The sequence below is a fragment of the Zophobas morio genome, unplaced genomic scaffold (assembly GCF_036711695.1).
Source record: "Zophobas morio isolate AGI-343-1 ecotype UQ-CSIRO unplaced genomic scaffold, CSIRO_AGI_Zmor_V1 ptg000006l, whole genome shotgun sequence".
Lineage (NCBI taxonomy): Eukaryota > Metazoa > Arthropoda > Insecta > Coleoptera > Tenebrionidae > Zophobas > Zophobas morio.
Genome location: NW_026972111.1, coordinates 1545655 through 1552581, shown reverse-complemented (window position 1 = coordinate 1552581; position 6927 = coordinate 1545655).

Here is a 6927-nt window from a genome sequence, read left to right as displayed (position 1 = left end):
CAATTATTTTTTTTTCTTTCGCGCTTTCTCTGTCTTGGTACTTTGGTATTGTTTCTGTTATTATCTTTCTATAGTCTGCATTGTACCTAGATTTACTTACACTCGCTCTTCTCTCTTGTTTATCTATGTCTCTGTCACGCATAAACAACTCTTCTCTCATACTCAGCCCCATTTCTCTCTTTCTCTCTATTTCCATCCATGCGTATCCCAGTCTTTTATAATATCCTTGTCTACCTTTGTAATGTTCTTTCCCTGCTTCCTTTTTTTTTCCTTCCAGCATTCATACAATATCCTACATTCCTCTCTTTCTTTCAACCTTTCATCATACTTTACAGCTCTTTTCCCAGTGTATACTCTTAGTTTCTCTCGTTTACATTCTTCTCTTACTATATAGCCTGGCGTCTCTTTCCGTAGCCCTAACATCCACCTCAAATATTTTTCTTGTACTGCTTCCATCTCTGCATATTCTTTCCATCCCCATATCTCCACTCCATAGATTAATACACTCCTAACTAAACTATCAAACATTTTCATCCTTCTTCTTACGTCATGTCCAAATATTCTCTCACCTATACTCCACACCATTCCCATTATCTGCATTGCTTTGACCCTTCTTTCTCTTATGTGTGCTTTTACCGTGTTAGTTGTTGTAAACTTAAATCCTAAATATTTAAACTCCTTTACTGTGTCTATGATTCGATCTTCCCAACGCCACACTTTTTCCTCCCCTTTTCTCCCTTTTTTTCTAAACACCATCATTTTTGTTTTTTCTACATTTAGCTCCAGTTTCTTTCTTTTAAAGTATGTTTGCAGATTTTTTTTCATCTCATTCATTCCACATTCACCCTTCGCCAATATTACCAAATCATCTGCAAATGCCAAACACCATACCTTTTCTCTCCCCACCACAATTCCTCCCGCTTGTACTCCTCTAAACATTTACTCGATATCGCGTATGTAACAAGCAAACAGACTGAGACTTAATGGGCATCCCTGTCTCAATCTTTCGTCGTCCAAAACATTTCGCTTTCTATTCCTCGCACTCTCACACTAGTCACTGTCTCTCTATAAATCTCTCTTGCTGCTACAATTAACTTTTCACTCAGTCCTCTTCTTTCCATGCATTCCCATAAACACTCTCTGTCCACCGTATCAAACGCGGCTTTTAGGTCTACAAACAGTCCATATACCCGACCTCCTTCCTTTATCAACTCTTTTTCTATTAGATGATGCAGGATATATACATTGTCCATAGCCCCTCTACCTCTTCTAAATCCAGCTTGACTTTCCGGTAATATACTTTTTTCGTTCATCTCTGTCACCAACCTTTCATTTAACACCATTGCGTACAGTTTATATGCCGTATTTAGAAGAGTTATTCCCCGATAATTCTCTACTTTTTCTTTACTACCCTTTTTATGAATTGGGCATATTTGTCCTATTCTCCATTCCCTGGGAAAACCTTTACCCGTCCACACATCATTCATTAACTCGCTCAATTTTCCAATCATCCCATCCGTCCCAAATATCCACACTTCGTTTACCAACCCATCCCGCGGTCTTTTCAGTCTTCCTACTTGTTTTCCTACTTCCTCTACTCGAATCTCCGCCTCCCTTTCTCTACCACCATTCCCGGTTTTACTGTCTTGCGCTACAATTCTCTCTTCCTTTCCATTCAACAGTTCCATAAAATGCTTCTTCCACTGTATTATAGGTATGTCTTCACTAATCGTGATTTTGTTCTTCCGTTCTTTATTTATATACTGCCATACCTCTTGCTCAGTTCTTATGGCTTTAATTTTTTCTTCTTCTTCTTGCTGTATCTCTCCTTTCTTTTCTTTGCATCGTTTTCTATAATTATTTTTTGCTTGCCAGTACTCTTCTTTTATACCTTTCCCCTTTTTCCACATTCGTAAACATTTCCTTGCTTCTGTTTTTAAATCTCTGCATCTGCTATCCCACCATCTGTTTCTCTTTTCTGAATTTGTCGTTACAATTTCTTTTCTTATGGCTTCTTTTTCAATTTCTCTTTTTAATTCTTCCATTTTCTTTTCAGTTCCTTTTTCTTTAAATTCCACTTCCAACATTTTTTTTTATAATGCTCAATTTCTTTTTCATTCCATACCCATATCTTCTTCTTTTTTCCTACTTCATTCCTTAAGCATCCGCTTCCTCTACTTATGCCCCTCACTTTTACTTCTAGTGGCATGTGATCGGAGTCCACTCTTTCTCCTATCTTGAATGTTTCTACCTCTTCTTCTGCTAATCCGTTTACTATTACGTAGTCTATTACCGATTCCCCTCTTTTACCTATCTAGGTAAATTCCCCCTCCTCGTCCCCTTCCTTCATCCCATTCAAGACTTCCCAACTTCTTTCTTCAATTAATTCCCATAGCAATTTTCCGTCTTTATTTTCTACTTTATCTTTCGATTTTCGTGTGTTTTCCCCGTCTTTTTCCCTGCTTTTGTTCCCTATTCTGACATTAAAATCCCCTCCTAACAATAGAAATTCTTCTTCGGACTCTTCGATTTTTCTTGTATTTCTTGTTTCGTGTTTCTCATTCCTCTACTATATATTGTGCAGATTCTCCATCTTTTTTTATTTACAATCAGTTTTCTTTCAGCTAAGCCTTCCATTTCTATTGCCCCCTCTCCTATTTCTTTTATATCTTTCTTCACTCCTGTTATGATTCCACCTTTTCCTCTACCCTTGCGTTTTTCTTTTTTTGCCTCTTGCAATTTCCACTGAAATTCCTTTGGCAACACGTCTTTCAGTTTGTTCCAGTCTCTCTCTAGTATCCATGTTTCTGTTACTTCCACAAAATCAAAATTTTTCACGTAGTTCCAAAATAAATTATCTTTCTTTTTCAAACCCGCAATATTCCAAAAGAGTAATTTTAAACCACTTTTATCTTCCCCATTCTTCTTTCCCATTCCCCTATTATGTACAAAATGTACATTCTTAAACCTAAACTCTTTATTTCTCCCCTCATTACTACCCCTCCCCTTTGTGTTTCTTTCTTCGGTTAGTGCTGACTTGATTTGAGAAATTTTTCTTCCAATTGTCTTTTATTTTCATTCCATATATACATTTTGTCCCCTACTTCCAGCTTCTTATTTCCCACCCTTGTTGTGTATCCTTTTTTTCTTTCCTCTTTAGCTATCTCCCTAATTTCTTTTTGAATTTTTTGCTCTTGTACTGTCCAATCATTATCAAAATATATTCTCTTTCCTCTCAGTTTATTTTTATTCTTCATCACCTCTTGTTTTTCCTCCCAAAGCGTCTTAACCAGTATTTTCTTGCTTTCCTTTTTCCTTATAATTATTGTTTCCAACACTTTTACTTCTACCTCATTTTCTTTTTTCAAAAATTCCTCTACTTCTTTTGCATCTGTTCTTTCCCTTATTTCCATACCCGTAATTATGAAATTGTTTCTTCTTTCTTGCCTCTCTTTTTTTCCACCTTCTTCTCTAAATTATTGATTCTTTCTTCGAAGCTTCTCTCCTTTGCTTTCAACATATAACGAGCTGCATCCGAGATCATCAATAAAATTTTATTCGCCGGTACGGCATTTGGCAAAAATAGTAAATTTGTTTCTAACATTTTCAAACTTACTACATACCCTCGACTAGGGAAATTTTCATTTAAGATTCCAACAATTAAACTTGCCACGTATCTTCCACAACTATCGGTTGTTTCATCGACAGCGAACCATAAATAAGTATTATCTCCAATGCGATGTTTAATTTCATTGTAGACTTGCTGAAACACTGGCCCTACATAATTTTTTCGGAGAATACTTTCAACCGGAATATGTCGATTGCAGTGTTTTTCAAGGAATTCTTGAAGAGGGCCTTTCTCCGATTTTTTTAAAGGTATATTGGACTGGATCATCATTTTACATAATTCGAAATTAAACTGAAACTGCTCATCTTTTGTGGAAGTAGATGCAACAGATTCATGTATGGTCTGCTGTTTAATTTTAGAAACTTCAAACATTTTCTTCCTTTCTACATGAAGAGTCGTTCTAACATGTTGCGTCACGTTATATTTTTTATCACTTTGAATCTAAAACAACGTACATATACAGGATTAACAAAGGAAATAGATAAAAAAAATTAGTGGGCTTACGGTTTTCACACAAGCTCTGCAGAATATTTTGTTGTTTTCTAATTTTAATTCTGGAAAATCCCTTATTCACTCATCCGGCGTCGATTTTGCTTTCGGCATTCTTTTAAAATATTAGTAATATTACCAAAAAGAACTCAACATGTAACAAGGGAGAACCACGTATAACACTGTACTACGACAGATGCGATAGACTGATGGTTGTGATATAAACGGTTCATTTACTTAAAAGTTTCCATTAGAAAAATTTTAAGGTAGGTAGTTGGGTACAATAATCCTTTTTTCTAGAAAATCTTCAACGTCTTGCCGCAAAATGCCGAAAAAGAACATCCGGTTAAAAGCTTTGATTCATTATCAACGGAAGTAAGGATTTAAAGTCATAAAATCTATGGAGTATTTTTCCAATCCTATAATAAAATTTTATTACCCAAACCACCGGAATCTATTCACAGAAAGGGTCTTGAGTACGTGTACTTCAATGGTCAAGTCCAGGTAAAATGCATACGGCTAACTAACAAGTATTTGTCATCCCGACAAGGCCGGCATTTGAACAAAATATAAATAAAATTGAAAAAAAAGCAAATAAGCATAAAAAAAATGTGTCAAATGACTCCAAATTGTATCATAGTTACAGATATAAAAAAGTTTTGAAGTGCTTACATTTTTCACAAAAAGCATTAAACCTAGAAATCCGCCCTCTAGTCATCAGTTTTCCCACAAGTTAGACAAGTATCGCCAGGTGTTTTCCCGATTCTTTTAGTGTTTACTTCCCACCTATTTTTTGATCTTTGTGATCACTATCCTGGTCTAGGCAGCCTTATTCTCAGTTCCGCATCTCATCTGCCATCTTCATAGCACCCATCTTCTTTCCTGTTGTTTCTTAGACCTTTCGTAAAGGAGTTCCCTTTTCTGTTCCAGAAGTTCTATGGGCGGCTCCAAGGCTATAACCTGAAGTGGAGCTGTAAATGCAGTGCGATAAGCAGGATCTTTCTAGTTCTACCCGTTGGCCCTCCAACATTTGATGATAATTTACCCACGGCGGCAGTAGACTTCTCCGCCTTATCCGTGACGTATCTAATATGGGCCCCAAATGTTCCTTTGTCGTCCAGAATTACGCCCAAGTATTTGAGCCTTCTTCTACGATCGTATAATAAAAGTGTCTTAGTCTTCTCGAAGACCAGTTTCATCTTTTTTTATCTCCATCCATCTGATCACCATATCAAGTTATATCAGTTAGTCGCTGACCATAGAGTTCGGACGCTTATCGGTACATCAAAGGCTTTACCTACTTCCGGCTAGCCGTTTGTGTTTAGCCGCCGGACAATAATTATAAGAAAAAGTTAAGAATAAGAGAAGAGTTATGATGGCGGATGCGAACGGTGGTGGTGATAAAGTGCTCTGCTGAGTATGCAATAATCCAGCTGTAAGAAAGAAAATCTATTGTGGTGATTGTGGGGTTTGGTCACACTTAAGTTGTGCGGAAAAGAAAAAATGTTGTGATTTTGGTAGTGCCGCCCAAACTTCAGATATTGAAGATGTAAATTCAGTGAAAAACCTAGTCGCTACAATCAATTCGTTGACCATGATGCTAGCGGACGTTAAAAAAGTGGTTGGTGACCTCGTCGAAGAGAACAAGAGATTGAGACAAGAAGTCGAACTGTTGAAAGATGAAAAATCCCATGGGCCATGCGTCCTTTCGGATGGAAAAATTCTAGAAGAAGTTGAAGAAAGGCAGTTTCGGTCTCACAACATCATAATTAGTAATTTACCGGAGTCTCAAGAAGAATCCAATGAAATAAAGGCTGCTGACGATCGCAACAAAGTAGTCAACTTAATTTCAGCTACTGGCATTGGTGAAACTGAGATATTGAAGACTGTAAGAATAGGAAAGATCTCTAATAAACCGCGACTGATAAAAGTGACACTCTCTTCATCGGTTATTGTCCGAGAAATTGTTACAAAATATCGAACCAGGAACGGCATCTATGTTAACCGGGATTTGACGAAAATGCAACAAGATGTGGCGTATAAGACAGGTAAAGAGTTTAAAAAGAGAGTCAACAAGGGGGAGAAAAACATTTCACTTAAATATTATAATGGTGTTCCTAAAATCGTGACAAAAAACAACCATTAATCCTACAGATAAACACAAACAGTCAATCTTTCAAAACTCTTAAAGGTATATATCAAAATGTCCGTGGACTTAATACAAAAACTACTGATTTTTATTTAAATGTCTGTTTAACTGATACTGACATAATTCTACTAACAGAAACCTGGTTGCACAACGGAGTAGCAGACAGTGAGTTATTTCCTCCTGGTTATCAAGTATTTCGCAGTGATAGGCCAACTAGAGGTGGAGGTGTTCTAATTGCCGTGAAAGATACATACTCATGTACTTCTATAAATTTAGTGTCACCTGTACCTGAATGTGAACTGGTCGTCGCAAGTATTTCATTTGGTAAACAAAAAATTACTTTGCTTTCTGTATACCTTCTACCAGGACTAACATGTAATAGTTATCTCCAATTATTTGAGCACGTAGAACTGAACACCCGGTGATTATTGCTGGTGATTTTAATATCCCGGAATGTGTAAACTGTCTCGATGGTAATAAATCATCATCATATGTGTTTGACAACATTTGCCACTTTATCTCGATTGCTAACCTGTCTCAACAAAATGCAGTGCTTAATCATAATTTGCGACTTTTGGATCTCATTCTATCAAACGATCACATTCCAGTTAAAGTGTCAAGACATGAATCTGCACTAGTTTCTGAAGATCCGCATCATCCA